This window comes from Pleurodeles waltl, chromosome 6 (genome assembly GCF_031143425.1).
Source record: "Pleurodeles waltl isolate 20211129_DDA chromosome 6, aPleWal1.hap1.20221129, whole genome shotgun sequence".
In the NCBI taxonomy this organism is placed as follows: Eukaryota; Metazoa; Chordata; class Amphibia; order Caudata; family Salamandridae; genus Pleurodeles; species Pleurodeles waltl.
Window position 1 is genome coordinate 1,708,018,609 of NC_090445.1, and position 18,746 is coordinate 1,708,037,354.

General features: G+C 56.7%; 1 protein-coding gene across 1 annotated transcript in view; it reads left to right on the forward strand.

Annotated features, from left to right (window-relative positions):
• Positions 1-18,746, forward strand: part of LOC138301411 (heme-binding protein 2-like) — a 69,270-nt gene that overhangs the window by 48,868 nt on the left and 1,656 nt on the right. The window lies entirely within an intron of this gene.

The following is an 18,746-nucleotide window of genomic DNA, read 5'->3' on the forward strand; positions in this document are numbered from 1 at the left end:
ACAGTGGGAGGAAAGCAGACTTCTGCGCCCCTACAGTGGGAGGAAAGCAGACTTCTGCACCCCAGACTTCTGAACCCCTAGAGTGGGAGGAAAGCAGACTTCTGCGCCCCCACAGTGGGAGGAAAGCAGACTTCTGCACCCCTAGAGTGGGAGGAAAGCAGACTTCTGCACCCCTAGAGTGGGAGGAAAGCAGACTTCTGCACCCCTACAGTGGGAGGAAAGCAGACTCCTGCAGCCCTACAGTGGGAGGAAAGCAGACTTCTGCACCTCTACAGTGGGAGGAAAGCAGACTTCTGCACCCCTACAGTGGGAGCACTGCTACAGTGGGAGGAAAGCAGACTTCTGCACCCCTACAGTGGGAGCACCCCTACAGTGGGAGGAAAGCAGACTTCTGCGCCCCTACAGTCGGAGGAAAGCAGACTTCTGCACCCCAGACTTCTGCACCCCCACAGTGGGAGGAAAGCAGACTTCTGCACCCCCACAGTGGGAGGAAAGCAGACTTCTGCACCCCTACAGTGGGAGGAAAGCAGACTTCTGCACCCCTACAGTGGGAGCACCCCTACAGTGGGAGGAAAGCAGACTTCTGCGCCCCTACAGTGAGGAAAGCAGAATTCTGTGCCCCTACAGTGGGAGGAAAGCAGACTTCTGCACCCCTACAGTGGGAGGAAAGCAGACGTCTGCGTCCTACAGTGGGAGGAAAGCAGACTTCTGCACCCCAGACTTCTGCACCCCTACAGTGGGAGGAAAGCAGACTTCTGCGCCCCCACAGTGGGAGGGAAGCAGACTTCTGCACCCCCACAGTGGGAGGAAAGCAGACTTCTGCACCCCTACAGTGTGAGGCAAGCAGACTTCTGCACCCCTACAGTGGAAGCACCCCTACAGTGGGAGGAAAGCAGACTTCTGCACCTCTACAGTGGGAGGAAAGCAGACTTCTGCACCCCTACTGTGGGAGGAAAGCAGACTTCTGCACCCCTACAGTGGGGGAGGAAAGCAGACTTCTGCACCCCTACAGTGGGAGGAAAGCAGACTTCTGCACCCCTACAGTGGGAGCACCGCTACAGTGGGAGGAAAGCAGACTTCTGCACCCCTACAGTGGGAGGAAAGCAGACTTCTGCACCCCTACAGTGGGAGCACCCCTACAGTGGGAGGAAAGCAGACTTCTGCGCCCCTACAGTGAGGAAAGCAGACTTCTGTGCCCCTACAGTGGGAGGAAAGCAGACTTCTGCACCCCTACAGTGGGAGGAAAGCAGACGTCTGCGTCCTACAGTGGGAGGAAAGCAGACTTCTGGACCCCTACAGTGGGAGGAAAGCAGACTTCTGCCACCCTACAGTGGGGGGAAAGCAGACTTCTGGACCCCTACAGTGGGAGGAAAGCAGACTTCTGCACCCCTACAGTGGGAGGAAAGCAGACTGCTGCGCCCCCACAGAGAGAGGATAGCAGACTTCTGCACCCCTAGAGTGGGAGGAAAGCAGACTTCTGCACCCCTACAGTGTGAGGCAAGCAGACTTCTGCACCCCTACAGTGTGAGGAAAGCAGACTTCTGCACCCCTACAGTGGGAGGAAAGCAGACTTCTGCACCCCTACAGTGTGAGGAAAGCAGACTTCTGCACCTCTACAGTGGGAGGAAAGCAGACTTCTGTGCCCCTACAGTGGGGGAGGAAAGCAGACTTCTGCACCCCTACAGTGGGAGGAAAGCAGACTTCTGCACCCCTACAGTGGGAGCACCGCTACAGTGGGGGGAAAGCAGACTTCTGCACCCCTACAGTGGGGGAGGAAAGCAGACTTCTGCACCCCTACAGTGGGAGGAAAGCAGACTTCTGGACCCCCCCAATGGGAGGAAAGGAGACTTCTGCACCCCTTAAGTGGGAGGAAAGCAGACTTCTGCACCCCTACAGTGGGAGGAAAGCAGACTTCTGCAGCCCTACAGTGGGAGGAAAGCAGACTTCTGCACCCCTACAGTGGGAGGAAAGCAGACGTCTGCGTCCTACAGTGGGAGGAAAGCAGACTTCTGCACCCCTACAGTGGGAGGAAAGCAGACTTCTGGACCCCTACAGTGGGAGGAAAGCAGACTTCTGCCCCCCTATAGTGGGGGGAAAGCAGAGTATGGACCCCTACAGTGGGAGGAAAGCAGACTATGGACCCCTACAGTGGGAGGAAAGCAGACTTCTGCGCCCCTACAGTGGGAGGAAAGCAGACTTCTGCACCCCAGACTTCTGCGCCCCCACAGTGGGAGGAAAGCAGACTTCTGCGCCCCCACAGTGGGAGGAAAGCAGACTTCTGCACCCCTAGAGTGGGAGGAAAGCAGACTTCTGCACCCCTACAGTGGGAGGAAAGCAGACTTCTGCACCCCTACAGTGTGAGGAAAGCAGACTTCTGCACCTCTACAGTGGGAGGAAAGCAGACTTCTGCGCCCCTACAGTGGGGGAGGAAAGCAGACTTCTGCACCCCTACAGTGGGAGGAAAGCAGACTTCTGCACCCCTACAGTGGGAGCACCGCTACAGTGGGGGGAAAGCAGACTTCTGCACCCCTACAGTGGGGGAGGAAAGCAGACTTCTGCACCCCTAGAGTGGGAGGAAAGCAGATTTCTGGACCCCCCCAATGGGAGGAAAGGAGACTTCTGTACCCCTAAAGTGGGAGGAAAGCAGACTTCTGCACCCCTACAGTGGGAGGAAAGCAGACTTCTGCACCCCTACAGTGGGAGGAAAGCAGACTTCTGCACCCCTACAGTGGGAGGAAAGCAGACGTCTGCGTCCTACAGTGGGAGGAAAGCAGACTTCTGCACCCCTACAGTGGGAGGAAAGCAGACTTCTGCACCCCTACAGTGGGAGGAAAGCAGACTTCTGCCCCCCTATAGTGGGGGGAAAGCAGACTATGGACCCCTACAGTGGGAGGAAAGCAGACTATGGACCCCTACAGTGGGAGGAAAGCAGACTTCTGCGCCCCTACAGTGGGAGGAAAGCAGACTTCTGCACCCCAGACTTCTGAACCCCTACAGTGGGAGGAAAGCAGACTTCTGCGCCCCCACAGTGGGAGGAAAGCAGACTTCTGCGCCCCCACAGTGGGAGGAAAGCAGACTTCTGCACCCCTAGAGTGGGAGGAAAGCAGACTTCTGCACCCCTACAGTGGGAGGAAAGCAGACTCCTGCAGCCCTACAGTGGGAGGAAAGCAGACTCCTGCAGCCCTACAGTGGGAGGAAAGCAGACTTCTGCACCTCTACAGTGGGAGGAAAGCAGACTTCTGCACCCCTACAGTGGGAGGAAAGCAGACTTCTGCACCCCTACAGTGGGAGGAAAGCAGACTTCTGTGCCCCTACAGTGGGAGGAAAGCAGACTTCTGCACCCCTACAGTGGGAGCACCGCTACAGTGGGAGGAAAGCAGACTTCTGCACCCCTACAGTGGGAGCACCCCTACAGTGGGAGGAAAGCAGACTTCTGCGCCCCTACAGTGGGAGGAAAGCAGACTTCTGCACCCCAGACTTCTGCACCCCTACAGTGGGACGAAAGCAGACTTCTGCACCCCCACAGTGGGAGGAAAGCAGACTTCTGCACCTCTACAGTGGGAGGAAAGCAGACTTCTGCACCCCTACAGTGGGAGGAAAGCAGACTTCTGCGCCCCTACAGTGAGGAAAGCAGACTTCTGTGCCCCTACAGTGGGAGGAAAGCAGACTTCTGCACCCCTACAGTGGGAGGAAAGCAGACGTCTGCGTCCTACAGTGGGAGGAAAGCAGACTTCTGGACCCCTACAGTGGGAGGAAAGCAGACTTCTGCCACCCTACAGTGGGGGGAAAGCAGACTTCTGGACCCCTACAGTGGGAGGAAAGCAGACTTCTGCGCCCCTACAGTGGGAGGAAAGCAGAGTTCTGTACCCCAGACTTCTGCACCCCTACAGTGGGAGGAAAGCAGACTGCTGCGCCCCCACAGAGGGAGGAAAGCAGACTTCTGCACCCCTAGAGTGGGAGGAAAGCAGACTTCTGCACCCCTACAGTGTGAGGCAAGCAGACTTCTGCACCCCTACAGTGAGGAAAGCAGACTTCTGCACCCCTACAGTGGGAGGAAAGCAGACTTCTGCACCCCTACAGTGTGAGGAAAGCAGACTTCTGCACCTCTACAGTGGGAGGAAAGCAGACTTCTGCGCCCCTACAGTGGGGGAGGAAAGCAGACTTCTGCACCCCTACAGTGGGAGGAAAGCAGACTTCTGCACCCCTACAGTGGGAGCACCGCTACAGTGGGGGGAAAGCAGACTTCTGCACCCCTACAGTGGGGGAGGAAAGCAGACTTCTGCACCCCTACAGTGGGAGGAAAGCAGACTTCTGGACCCCCCCAATGGGAGGAAAGGAGACTTCTGCACCCCTACAGTGGGAGGAAAGCAGACTTCTGCACCCCTACAGTGGGAGGAAAGCAGACTTCTGCACCCCTACAGTGGGAGGAAAGCAGATTTCTGCACCCCTACAGTGGGGGGAAAGCAGACGTCTGCGTCCTACAGTGGGAGGAAAGCAGACTTCTGCACTCCTACAGTGGGAGGAAAGCAGACTTCTGGACCCCTACAGTGGGAGGAAAGCAGACTTCTGCCCCCCTATAGTGGGGGGAAAGCAGACTATGGACCCCTACAGTGGGAGGAAAGCAGACTATGGACCCCTACAGTGGGAGGAAAGCAGACTTCTGCGCCCCTACAGTGGGAGGAAAGCAGACTTCTGCACCCCAGACTTCTGAACCCCTACAGTGGGAGGAAAGCAGACTTCTGCGCCCCCACAGTGGGAGGAAAGCACACTTCTGCACCCCTAGAGTGGGAGGAAAGCAGACTTCTGCACCCCTACAGTGGGAGGAAAGCAGACTTCTGCACCCCTACAGTGGGAGGAAAGCAGACTCCTGCAGCCCTACAGTGGGAGGAAAGCAGACTTCTGCACCTCTACAGTGGGAGGAAAGCAGTCTTCTGCACCCCTACAGTGGGAGGAAAGCAGACTTCTGTGCCCCTACAGTGGGAGGAAAGCAGACTTCTGCACCCCTACAGTGGGAGCACCGCTACAGTGGGAGGAAAGCAGACTTCTGCACCCCTACAGTGGGAGCACCCCTACAGTGGGAGGAAAGCAGACTTCTGCGCCCCTACAGTGGGAGGAAAGCAGACTTCTGCACCCCAGACTTCTGCACCCCTACAGTGGGACGAAAGCAGACTTCTTCACCCCCACAGTGGGAGGAAAGCAGACTTCTGCACCCCTACAGTGTGAGGAAAGCAGACTTCTGCACCCTTACAGTGGGAGCACCCCTACAGTGGGAGGAAAGCAGACTTCTGCACCCCTACAGTGGGAGGAAAGCAGACTTCTGCACCACTGCAGTGGGAGGAAAGCAGACTTCTGCACCCCTACAGTGGGAGGAAAGCAGACTTCTGCACCCCCACAGTGGGAGGAAAGCAGACTTCTGCGCCCCCACAGAGGGAGGAAAGCAGACTTCTGCACCCCTAGAGTGTGAGGAAAGCAGACTTCTGCACCCCTACAGTGTGAGGCAAGCAGACTTCTGCACCCCTACAGTGGAAGCACCCCTACAGTGGGAGGAAAGCAGACTTCTGCACCCCTACAGTGGGAGGAAAGCAGACTTCTGCACCCCTACAGTGGGAGGAAAGCAGACTTCTGCACCTCTACAGTGGGAGGAAAGCAGACTTCTGCACCCCTACTGTGGGAGGAAAGCAGACTTCTGCGCCCCTACAGTGGGGGAGGAAAGCAGACTTCTGCACCCCTACAGTGGGAGGAAAGCAGACTTCTGCACCCCTACAGTGGGAGCACCGCTACAGTGGGAGGAAAGCAGACTTCTGCACCCCTAGAGTGGGAGGAAAGCAGACTTCTGCACCCCTACAGTGTGAGGCAAGCAGACTTCTGCACCCCTACAGTGGAAGCACCCCTACAGTGGGAGGAAAGCAGACTTCTGCACCCCTACAGTGGGAGGAAAGCAGACTTCTGCACCCCTACAGTGTGAGGAAAGCAGACTTCTGCACCTCTACAGTGGGAGGAAAGCAGACTTCTGCGCCCCTACAGTGGGGGAGGAAAGCAGACTTCTGGACCCCTACAGTGGGAGGAAAGCAGACTTCTGCACCCCTACAGTGGGAGCACCGCTACAGTGGGGGGAAAGCAGACTTCTGCACCCCTACAGTGGGGGAGGAAAGCAGACTTCTGCACCCCTACAGTGGGAGGAAAGCAGACTTCTGGACCCCTACAATGGGAGGAAAGGAGACTTCTGAACCCCTAAAGTGGGAGGAAAGAAGACTTCTGCAACCCTACAGTGGGAGGAAAGCAGACTTCTGCACCCCTACAGTGGGAGGAAAGCAGACTTCTGCTCCCCTACAGTGGGAGGAAAGCAGACTTCTGCACCCCTACAGTGGGAGGAAAGCAGACGTCTGCGTCCTACAGTGGGAGGAAAGCAGACTTCTGGACCCCTACAGTGGGAGGAAAGCAGACTTCTGGACCCCTACAGTGGGAGGAAAGCAGACTTCTGCCCCCCTACAGTGGGGGGAAAGCAGACTATAGACCCCTACAGTGGGAGGAAAGCAGACTTCTGTACCCCTACAGTGGGAGGAAAGCAGACTTCTGCGCCCTACAGTGGGAGGAAAGCAGACTTCTGCGTCCTACAGTGGGAGGAAAGCAGACTTCTGCACCCCTACAGTGGGAGGAAAGCAGACTTCTGGACCCCTACAGTGGGAGGAAAGCAGACTTCTGCCCCCTACAGTGGGGGGAAAGCAGACTATGGACCCCTACAGTGGGTGGAAAGCAGACTTCTGCGCCCCCACAGTGGGAGGAAAGCAGACTTCTGCACCCCTAGAGTGGGAGGAAAGCAGACTTCTGCACCCCTACAGTGGGAGGAAAGCAGACTTCTGCACCCCTACAGTGGGAGGAAAGCAGACTCCTGCAGCCCTACAGTGGGAGGAAAGCAGACTTCTGCGCCCCTACAGTGGGAGGAAAGCAGACTTCTGCACCCCTACAGTGGGAGCACCGCTACAGTGGGAGGAAAGCAGACTTCTGCACCCCTACAGTGGGAGCACCCCTACAGTGGGAGGAAAGCAGACTTCTGCGCCCCTACAGTGGGAGGAAAGCAGACTTCTGCACCCCAGACTTCTGCACCCCAGACTTCTGCACCCCTACAGTGGGACGAAAGCAGACTTCTGCACCCCTACAGTGGGACGAAAGCAGACTTCTGCACCCCTACAGTGTGAGGAAAGCAGACTTCTGCACCCCTACAGTGGGAGCACCCCTACAGTGGGAGGAAAGCAGACTTCTGCACCCCTACAGTGGGAGGAAAGCAGACTTCTGCACCACTGCAGTGGGAGGAAAGCAGAATTCTGCACCCCTACAGTGGGAGGAAAGCAGACTTCTGCACCCCCACAGTGGGAGGAAAGCAGACTTCTGTGCCCCTACAGAGGAAAGCCGACTTCTGCACCCCTACAGTGGGGGGAAAGCAGACTTCTGCACCCCTACAGTGGGAGGAAAGCAGACTCCTGCAGCCCTACAGTGGGAGGAAAGCAGACTTCTGCACCCCTACAATGGGAGGAAAGGATAATTCTGCACCCCTAAAGTGGGAGGAAAGCAGACTTCTGCGACCCTGCACCCCTACAGTGGGAGGAAAGCAGACTTCTGCACCCCTACAGTGGGACTAAAGCAGACTTCTGCCCCCCTCCAGTGGGAGGAAAGCAGACGTCTGAGCCCCTACAGTGGGGGGAAAGCAGACTTCTGCACCCCTACAGTGGGACTAAAGCAGACTTCTGCCCCCCTCCAGTGGGAGGAAAGCAGACGTCTGAGCCCCTACAGTAAGAGGAAAGCAGACTTCTGCCCCCCTACAGTGGGAGGAAAGCAGACTTCTGCACCCCTACAGTGGGAGCACCCCTACAGTGGGAGGAAAGCAGACTTCTGCACCCCTACAGTGAGGAAAGCAGACTTCTGTGCCCCTACAGTGGGAGGAAAGCAGACTTCTGCACCCCTACAATGGGAGGAAAGCAGACGTCTGCGTCCTACAGTGGGAGGAAAGCAGACTTCTGGACCCCTACAGTGGGAGGAAAACAGACTTCTGCGCCCCCACAGTGGGAGGAAAGCAGACTTCTGCGCTCCCACAGTGGGAGGAAAGCAGACTTCTCCACCCCTACAGTGGGAGGAAGGCAGACTTCTGCCCCCCTACAGTGAGAGGAACGCAGACGTCTGCACCCCTACAGTGAGAGGAACACAGACGTCTGCGCCCCTGCACCCCTACAGTAAGAGGAAAGCAGACTTCTGCCCCCCCTACAGTGGGAGGAAAGCAGACTTCTGCACCCCTGCAGTGGGGGGAAAGCAGACTTCTGCACCCCTACAGTGGGAGGAAAGCAGACTTCTGCACCCCTACAGTGGGAGCACAGTGGGAGGAAAGCAGACTTCTGCACCCCTACAGTGAGGAAAGCAGACTTCTTTGCCCCTACAGTGGGAGGAAAGCAGACTTCTGCATCCCTACAGTGGGAGGAAAGCAGACGTCTGCGTCCTACAGTGGGAGGAAAGCAGACTTCTGCACCCCTACAGTGGGGGGAAAGCAGACCTCTGGACCCCTAAAGTGGGAGGAAAGCAGACTTCTGCGCCCCTACAGTGGGAGGAAAGCAGACTTCTGCACCCCAGACTTCTGCACCCCTACAGTGGGAGGAAAGCAGACTTCTGCGCCCCCACAGTGGGAGGGAAGCAGACTTCTGCACCCCTAGAGTGGGAGGAAAGCAGACTTCTGCACCCCTACAGTGTGAGGCAAGCAGACTTCTGCACCCCTACAGTGGAAGCACCCCTACAGTGGGAGGAAAGCAGACTTCTGCACCTCTACAGTGGGAGGAAAGCAGACTTCTGCACCCCTACTGTGGGAGGAAAGCAGACTTCTGCGCCCCTACAGTGGGGGAGGAAAGCAGACTTCTGCACCCCTACAGTGGGAGGAAAGCAGACTTCTGCACCCCTACAGTGGGAGCACCGCTACAGTGGGAGGAAAGCAGACTTCTGCACCCCTACAGTGGGAGGAAAGCAGACTTCTGCACCCCTACAGTGGGAGCACCCCTACAGTGGGAGGAAAGCAGACTTCTGCGCCCCTACAGTGAGGAAAGCAGACTTCTGTGCCCCTACAGTGGGAGGAAAGCAGACTTCTGCACCCCTACAGTGGGAGGAAAGCAGACGTCTGCGTCCTACAGTGGGAGGAAAGCAGACGTCTGCGTCCTACAGTGGGAGGAAAGCAGACTTCTGGACCCCTACAGTGGGAGGAAAGCAGACTTCTGCCACCCTACAGTGGGGGGAAAGCAGACTTCTGGACCCCTACAGTGGGAGGAAAGCAGACTTCTGCGCCCCTACAGTGGGAGGAAAGCAGAGTTCTGTACCCCAGACTTCTGCACCCCTACAGTGGGAGGAAAGCAGACTGCTGCGCCCCCACAGAGGGAGGAAAGCAGACTTCTGCACCCCTAGAGTGGGAGGAAAGCAGACTTCTGCACCCCTACAGTGTGAGGAAAGCAGACTTCTGCACCCCTACAGTGGGAGGAAAGCAGACTTCTGCACCCCTACAGTGTGAGGCAAGCAGACTTCTGCACCCCTACAGTGTGAGGAAAGCAGACTTCTGCACCCCTACAGTGGGAGGAAAGCAGACTTCTGCACCCCTACAGTGTGAGGAAAGCAGACTTCTGCACCTCTACAGTGGGAGGAAAGCAGACTTCTGCGCCCCTACAGTGGGGGAGGAAAGCAGACTTCTGCACCCCTACAGTGGGAGGAAAGCAGACTTCTGCACCCCTACAGTGGGAGCACCGCTACAGTGGGGGGAAAGCAGACTTCTGCACCCCTACAGTGGGGGAGTAAAGCAGACTTCTGCACCCCTACAGTGGGAGGAAAGCAGACTTCTGGACCCCCCCAATGGGAGGAAAGGAGACTTCTGCACCCCTAAAGTGGGAGGAAAGCAGACTTCTGCACCCCTACAGTGGGAGGAAAGCAGACTTCTGCACCCCTACAGTGGGAGGAAAGCAGACGTCTGCGTCCTACAGTGGGAGGAAAGCAGACTTCTGCACCCCTACAGTGGGAGGAAAGCAGACTTCTGGACCCCTACATTGGGAGGAAAGCAGACTTCTGCCCCCCTATAGTGGGGGGAAAGCAGACTATGGACCCCTACAGTGGGAGGAAAGCAGACTTCTGCGCCCCTACAGTGGGAGGAAAGCAGACTTCTGCACCCCAGACTTCTGAACCCCTAGAGTGGGAGGAAAGCAGACTTCTGCGCCCCCACAGTGGGAGGAAAGCAGACTTCTGCACCCCTAGAGTGGGAGGAAAGCAGACTTCTGCACCCCTAGAGTGGGAGGAAAGCAGACTTCTGCACCCCTACAGTGGGAGGAAAGCAGACTCCTGCAGCCCTACAGTGGGAGGAAAGCAGACTTCTGCACCTCTACAGTGGGAGGAAAGCAGACTTCTGCACCCCTACAGTGGGAGCACTGCTACAGTGGGAGGAAAGCAGACTTCTGCACCCCTACAGTGGGAGCACCCCTACAGTGGGAGGAAAGCAGACTTCTGCGCCCCTACAGTCGGAGGAAAGCAGACTTCTGCACCCCAGACTTCTGCACCCCCACAGTGGGAGGAAAGCAGACTTCTGCACCCCCACAGTGGGAGGAAAGCAGACTTCTGCACCCCTACAGTGGGAGGAAAGCAGACTTCTGCACCCCTACAGTGGGAGCACCCCTACAGTGGGAGGAAAGCAGAATTCTGTGCCCCTACAGTGGGAGGAAAGCAGACTTCTGCACCCCTACAGTGGGAGGAAAGCAGACTTCTGCACCCCTACAGTGGGAGGAAAGCAGACGTCTGCGTCCTACAGTGGGAGGAAAGCAGACTTCTGCACCCCAGACTTCTGCACCCCTACAGTGGGAGGAAAGCAGACTTCTGCGCCCCCACAGTGGGAGGGAAGCAGACTTCTGCACCCCCACAGTGGGAGGAAAGCAGACTTCTGCACCCCTACAGTGTGAGGCAAGCAGACTTCTGCACCCCTACAGTGGAAGCACCCCTACAGTGGGAGGAAAGCAGACTTCTGCACCTCTACAGTGGGAGGAAAGCAGACTTCTGCACCCCTACTGTGGGAGGAAAGCAGACTTCTGCACCCCTACAGTGGGGGAGGAAAGCAGACTTCTGCACCCCTACAGTGGGAGGAAAGCAGACTTCTGCACCCCTACAGTGGGAGCACCGCTACAGTGGGAGGAAAGCAGACTTCTGCACCCCTACAGTGGGAGGAAAGCAGACTTCTGCACCCCTACAGTGGGAGCACCCCTACAGTGGGAGGAAAGCAGACTTCTGCGCCCCTACAGTGAGGAAAGCAGACTTCTGTGCCCCTACAGTGGGAGGAAAGCAGACTTCTGCACCCCTACAGTGGGAGGAAAGCAGACGTCTGCGTCCTACAGTGGGAGGAAAGCAGACTTCTGGACCCCTACAGTGGGAGGAAAGCAGACTTCTGCCACCCTACAGTGGGGGGAAAGCAGACTTCTGGACCCCTACAGTGGGAGGAAAGCAGACTTCTGCACCCCTACAGTGGGAGGAAAGCAGACTGCTGCGCCCCCACAGAGAGAGGATAGCAGACTTCTGCACCCCTAGAGTGGGAGGAAAGCAGACTTCTGCACCCCTACAGTGTGAGGCAAGCAGACTTCTGCACCCCTACAGTGTGAGGAAAGCAGACTTCTGCACCCCTACAGTGGGAGGAAAGCAGACTTCTGCACCCCTACAGTGTGAGGAAAGCAGACTTCTGCACCTCTACAGTGGGAGGAAAGCAGACTTCTGTGCCCCTACAGTGGGGGAGGAAAGCAGACTTCTGCACCCCTACAGTGGGAGGAAAGCAGACTTCTGCACCCCTACAGTGGGAGCACCGCTACAGTGGGGGGAAAGCAGACTTCTGCACCCCTACAGTGGGGGAGGAAAGCAGACTTCTGCACCCCTACAGTGGGAGGAAAGCAGACTTCTGGACCCCCCCAATGGGAGGAAAGGAGACTTCTGCACCCCTTAAGTGGGAGGAAAGCAGACTTCTGCACCCCTACAGTGGGAGGAAAGCAGACTTCTGCAGCCCTACAGTGGGAGGAAAGCAGACTTCTGCACCCCTACAGTGGGAGGAAAGCAGACGTCTGCGTCCTACAGTGGGAGGAAAGCAGACTTCTGCACCCCTACAGTGGGAGGAAAGCAGACTTCTGGACCCCTACAGTGGGAGGAAAGCAGACTTCTGCCCCCCTATAGTGGGGGGAAAGCAGACTATGGACCCCTACAGTGGGAGGAAAGCAGACTATGGACCCCTACAGTGGGAGGAAAGCAGACTTCTGCGCCCCTACAGTGGGAGGAAAGCAGACTTCTGCACCCCAGACTTCTGCGCCCCCACAGTGGGAGGAAAGCAGACTTCTGCGCCCCCACAGTGGGAGGAAAGCAGACTTCTGCACCCCTAGAGTGGGAGGAAAGCAGACTTCTGCACCCCTACAGTGGGAGGAAAGCAGACTTCTGCACCCCTACAGTGTGAGGAAAGCAGACTTCTGCACCTCTACAGTGGGAGGAAAGCAGACTTCTGCGCCCCTACAGTGGGGGAGGAAAGCAGACTTCTGCACCCCTACAGTGGGAGGAAAGCAGACTTCTGCACCCCTACAGTGGGAGCACCGCTACAGTGGGGGGAAAGCAGACTTCTGCACCCCTACAGTGGGGGAGGAAAGCAGACTTCTGCACCCCTACAGTGGGAGGAAAGCAGATTTCTGGACCCCCCCAATGGGAGGAAAGGAGACTTCTGTACCCCTAAAGTGGGAGGAAAGCAGACTTCTGCACCCCTACAGTGGGAGGAAAGCAGACTTCTGCACCCCTACAGTGGGAGGAAAGCAGACGTCTGCGTCCTACAGTGGGAGGAAAGCAGACTTCTGCACCCCTACAGTGGGAGGAAAGCAGACTTCTGCACCCCTACAGTGGGAGGAAAGCAGACTTCTGCCCCCCTATAGTGGGGGGAAAGCAGACTATGGACCCCTACAGTGGGAGGAAAGCAGACTATGGACCCCTACAGTGGGAGGAAAGCAGACTTCTGCGCCCCTACAGTGGGAGGAAAGCAGACTTCTGCACCCCAGACTTCTGAACCCCTACAGTGGGAGGAAAGCAGACTTCTGCGCCCCCACAGTGGGAGGAAAGCAGACTTCTGCGCCCCCACAGTGGGAGGAAAGCAGACTTCTGCACCCCTAGAGTGGGAGGAAAGCAGACTTCTGCACCCCTACAGTGGGAGGAAAGCAGACTCCTGCAGCCCTACAGTGGGAGGAAAGCAGACTCCTGCAGCCCTACAGTGGGAGGAAAGCAGACTTCTGCACCTCTACAGTGGGAGGAAAGCAGACTTCTGCACCCCTACAGTGGGAGGAAAGCAGACTTCTGCACCCCTACAGTGGGAGGAAAGCAGACTTCTGTGCCCCTACAGTGGGAGGAAAGCAGACTTCTGCACCCCTACAGTGGGAGCACCGCTACAGTGGGAGGAAAGCAGACTTCTGCACCCCTACAGTGGGAGCACCCCTACAGTGGGAGGAAAGCAGACTTCTGCGCCCCTACAGTGGGAGGAAAGCAGACTTCTGCACCCCAGACTTCTGCACCCCTACAGTGGGACGAAAGCAGACTTCTGCACCCCCACAGTGGGAGGAAAGCAGACTTCTGCACCCCTACAGTGGGAGGAAAGCAGACTTCTGCACCCCTACAGTGGGAGGAAAGCAGACTTCTGCGCCCCTACAGTGAGGAAAGCAGACTTCTGTGCCCCTACAGTGGGAGGAAAGCAGACTTCTGCACCCCTACAGTGGGAGGAAAGCAGACGTCTGCGTCCTACAGTGGGAGGAAAGCAGACTTCTGGACCCCTACAGTGGGAGGAAAGCAGACTTCTGCCACCCTACAGTGGGGGGAAAGCAGACTTCTGGACCCCTACAGTGGGAGGAAAGCAGACTTCTGCGCCCCTACAGTGGGAGGAAAGCAGAGTTCTGTACCCCAGACTTCTGCACCCCTACAGTGGGAGGAAAGCAGACTGCTGCGCCCCCACAGAGGGAGGAAAGCAGACTTCTGCACCCCTAGAGTGGGAGGAAAGCAGACTTCTGCACCCCTACAGTGTGAGGCAAGCAGACTTCTGCACCCCTACAGTGAGGAAAGCAGACTTCTGCACCCCTACAGTGGGAGGAAAGCAGACTTCTGCACCCCTACAGTGTGAGGAAAGCAGACTTCTGCACCTCTACAGTGGGAGGAAAGCAGACTTCTGCGCCCCTACAGTGGGGGAGGAAAGCAGACTTCTGCACCCCTACAGTGGGAGGAAAGCAGACTTCTGCACCCCTACAGTGGGAGCACCGCTACAGTGGGGGGAAAGCAGACTTCTGCACCCCTACAGTGGGGGAGGAAAGCAGACTTCTGCACCCCTACAGTGGGAGGAAAGCAGACTTCTGGACCCCCCCAATGGGAGGAAAGGAGACTTCTGCACCCCTACAGTGGGAGGAAAGCAGACTTCTGCACCCCTACAGTGGGAGGAAAGCAGACTTCTGCACCCCTACAGTGGGAGGAAAGCAGATTTCTGCACCCCTACAGTGGGGGGAAAGCAGACGTCTGCGTCCTACAGTGGGAGGAAAGCAGACTTCTGCACTCCTACAGTGGGAGGAAAGCAGACTTCTGGACCCCTACAGTGGGAGGAAAGCAGACTTCTGCCCCCCTATAGTGGGGGGAAAGCAGACTATGGACCCCTACAGTGGGAGGAAAGCAGACTATGGACCCCTACAGTGGGAGGAAAGCAGACTTCTGCGCCCCTACAGTGGGAGGAAAGCAGACTTCTGCACCCCAGACTTCTGAACCCCTACAGTGGGAGGAAAGCAGACTTCTGCGCCCCCACAGTGGGAGGAAAGCACACTTCTGCACCCCTAGAGTGGGAGGAAAGCAGACTTCTGCACCCCTACAGTGGGAGGAAAGCAGACTTCTGCACCCCTACAGTGGGAGGAAAGCAGACTCCTGCAGCCCTACAGTGGGAGGAAAGCAGACTTCTGCACCTCTACAGTGGGAGGAAAGCAGTCTTCTGCACCCCTACAGTGGGAGGAAAGCAGACTTCTGTGCCCCTACAGTGGGAGGAAAGCAGACTTCTGCACCCCTACAGTGGGAGCACCGCTACAGTGGGAGGAAAGCAGACTTCTGCACCCCTACAGTGGGAGCACCCCTACAGTGGGAGGAAAGCAGACTTCTGCGCCCCTACAGTGGGAGGAAAGCAGACTTCTGCACCCCAGACTTCTGCACCCCTACAGTGGGACGAAAGCAGACTTCTTCACCCCCACAGTGGGAGGAAAGCAGACTTCTGCACCCCTACAGTGTGAGGAAAGCAGACTTCTGCACCCTTACAGTGGGAGCACCCCTACAGTGGGAGGAAAGCAGACTTCTGCACCCCTACAGTGGGAGGAAAGCAGACTTCTGCACCACTGCAGTGGGAGGAAAGCAGACTTCTGCACCCCTACAGTGGGAGGAAAGCAGACTTCTGCACCCCCACAGTGGGAGGAAAGCAGACTTCTGCGCCCCCACAGAGGGAGGAAAGCAGACTTCTGCACCCCTAGAGTGTGAGGAAAGCAGACTTCTGCACCCCTACAGTGTGAGGCAAGCAGACTTCTGCACCCCTACAGTGGAAGCACCCCTACAGTGGGAGGAAAGCAGACTTCTGCACCCCTACAGTGGGAGGAAAGCAGACTTCTGCACCCCTACAGTGGGAGGAAAGCAGACTTCTGCACCTCTACAGTGGGAGGAAAGCAGACTTCTGCACCCCTACTGTGGGAGGAAAGCAGACTTCTGCGCCCCTACAGTGGGGGAGGAAAGCAGACTTCTGCACCCCTACAGTGGGAGGAAAGCAGACTTCTGCACCCCTACAGTGGGAGCACCGCTACAGTGGGAGGAAAGCAGACTTCTGCACCCCTAGAGTGGGAGGAAAGCAGACTTCTGCACCCCTACAGTGTGAGGCAAGCAGACTTCTGCACCCCTACAGTGGAAGCACCCCTACAGTGGGAGGAAAGCAGACTTCTGCACCCCTACAGTGGGAGGAAAGCAGACTTCTGCACCCCTACAGTGTGAGGAAAGCAGACTTCTGCACCTCTACAGTGGGAGGAAAGCAGACTTCTGCGCCCCTACAGTGGGGGAGGAAAGCAGACTTCTGGACCCCTACAGTGGGAGGAAAGCAGACTTCTGCACCCCTACAGTGGGAGCACCGCTACAGTGGGGGGAAAGCAGACTTCTGCACCCCTACAGTGGGGGAGGAAAGCAGACTTCTGCACCCCTACAGTGGGAGGAAAGCAGACTTCTGGACCCCTACAATGGGAGGAAAGGAGACTTCTGAACCCCTAAAGTGGGAGGAAAGAAGACTTCTGCAACCCTACAGTGGGAGGAAAGCAGACTTCTGCTCCCCTACAGTGGGAGGAAAGCAGACTTCTGCTCCCCTACAGTGGGAGGAAAGCAGACTTCTGCACCCCTACAGTGGGAGGAAAGCAGACGTCTGCGTCCTACAGTGGGAGGAAAGCAGACTTCTGGACCCCTACAGTGGGAGGAAAGCAGACTTCTGGACCCCTACAGTGGGAGGAAAGCAGACTTCTGCCCCCCTACAGTGGGGGGAAAGCAGACTATAGACCCCTACAGTGGGAGGAAAGCAGACTTCTGTACCCCTACAGTGGGAGGAAAGCAGACTTCTGCGCCCTACAGTGGGAGGAAAGCAGACTTCTGCGTCCTACAGTGGGAGGAAAGCAGACTTCTGCACCCCTACAGTGGGAGGAAAGCAGACTTCTGGACCCCTACAGTGGGAGGAAAGCAGACTTCTGCCCCCTACAGTGGGGGGAAAGCAGACTATGGACCCCTACAGTGGGTGGAAAGCAGACTTCTGCGCCCCCACAGTGGGAGGAAAGCAGACTTCTGCACCCCTAGAGTGGGAGGAAAGCAGACTTCTGCACCCCTACAGTGGGAGGAAAGCAGACTTCTGCACCCCTACAGTGGGAGGAAAGCAGACTCCTGCAGCCCTACAGTGGGAGGAAAGCAGACTTCTGCGCCCCTACAGTGGGAGGAAAGCAGACTTCTGCACCCCTACAGTGGGAGCACCGCTACAGTGGGAGGAAAGCAGACTTCTGCACCCCTACAGTGGGAGCACCCCTACAGTGGGAGGAAAGCAGACTTCTGCGCCCCTACAGTGGGAGGAAAGCAGACTTCTGCACCCCAGACTTCTGCACCCCTACAGTGGGACGAAAGCAGACTTCTGCACCCCTACAGTGGGACGAAAGCAGACTTCTGCACCCCTACAGTGTGAGGAAAGCAGACTTCTGCACCCCTACAGTGGGAGCACCCCTACAGTGGGAGGAAAGCAGACTTCTGCACCCCTACAGTGGGAGGAAAGCAGACTTCTGCACCACTGCAGTGGGAGGAAAGCAGAATTCTGCACCCCTACAGTGGGAGGAAAGCAGACTTCTGCACCCCCACAGTGGGAGGAAAGCAGACTTCTGTGCCCCTACAGAGGAAAGCCGACTTCTGCACCCCTACAGTGGGGGGAAAGCAGACTTCTGCACCCCTACAGTGGGAGGAAAGCAGACTCCTGCAGCCCTACAGTGGGAGGAAAGCAGACTTCTGCACCCCTACAATGGGAGGAAAGGATAATTCTGCACCCCTAAAGTGGGAGGAAAGCAGACTTCTGCGACCCTGCACCCCTACAGTGGGAGGAAAGCAGACTTCTGCACCCCTACAGTGGGACTAAAGCAGACTTCTGCCCCCCTCCAGTGGGAGGAAAGCAGACGTCTGAGCCCCTACAGTGGGGGGAAAGCAGACTTCTGCACCCCTACAGTGGGGGGAAAGCAGACTTCTGCCCCCTACAGTGTGGGGAAAGCACTACTGCGCAGAAGTGAAAAGAGTCAAATGCAACGGACATTTAGAAAGGTTGGGCAGAAGGGAATGGCTGGCGGGGCAGCGAATAGTCATTGGTGCAAAGCTCTAGACTCCAGCAAATTCAAACTGAAAAGGGAAGATTGAAAAAGCAAATGCAGGTGAGATCCTCCTAAGCTCTGGGCATCAGGAATATTAGTGTTTTTGAGGTTGTTGATTGGACTTGGGTGGAGGGCGAGGAGGGGTAACGTTCCGACAGTGAGTGCGGTTGCAGTAGGTTAGAGGGTTTGGGGTCTCTTACAAGTAGGATTTTGGGGTGACAAGGATGTAGTGTGTTCACTGGTTTGTTGGTGGTATTATGTTACAGGCGGTTGTTACATTTAAGTGTTAGGGCTTGATTTAATTTGTGTCGGATTGAGTAGTCACCATTGGCCTGGCGGAGGACATTATGTCCGTCAGGCTGTGACTACTGCATCGGCCAATAAATGTCCTTCTAGGAGGCAGTCATTCATAAAGGCGTTGGTAGGAGGCGCCGCCACCGCGGTTCCCGACAATGCATTTTACTGTGTGTTACAGGATGCAACCTCGGAACAAACAGGAATCTTTTTTCTTTTCAAAAAGAAAATCTCCAAACGGGATTGTCTTTTTGTAGAGAAAGAAAGTAATGCTTCCCTCACCGTGGGGGGCATTACAATGTTTTTACAGTTCGCCTGGTGGTAAGTTGCAGTAAAGAATGACTACGTCTGGCCATCCAAATTGGGCAGCCGGACATGTAGCCATTTCTCCGACCGCTCTACTCCCTAGTGCCTCTGGAGGGGATTAGTCACAGTGGAAACAGAGTTGTCTCCGAAACGATTAACAAGGTCTGCTGCATCTAAATGCGGCGGGCGGACAACGTTCTTGGTGGT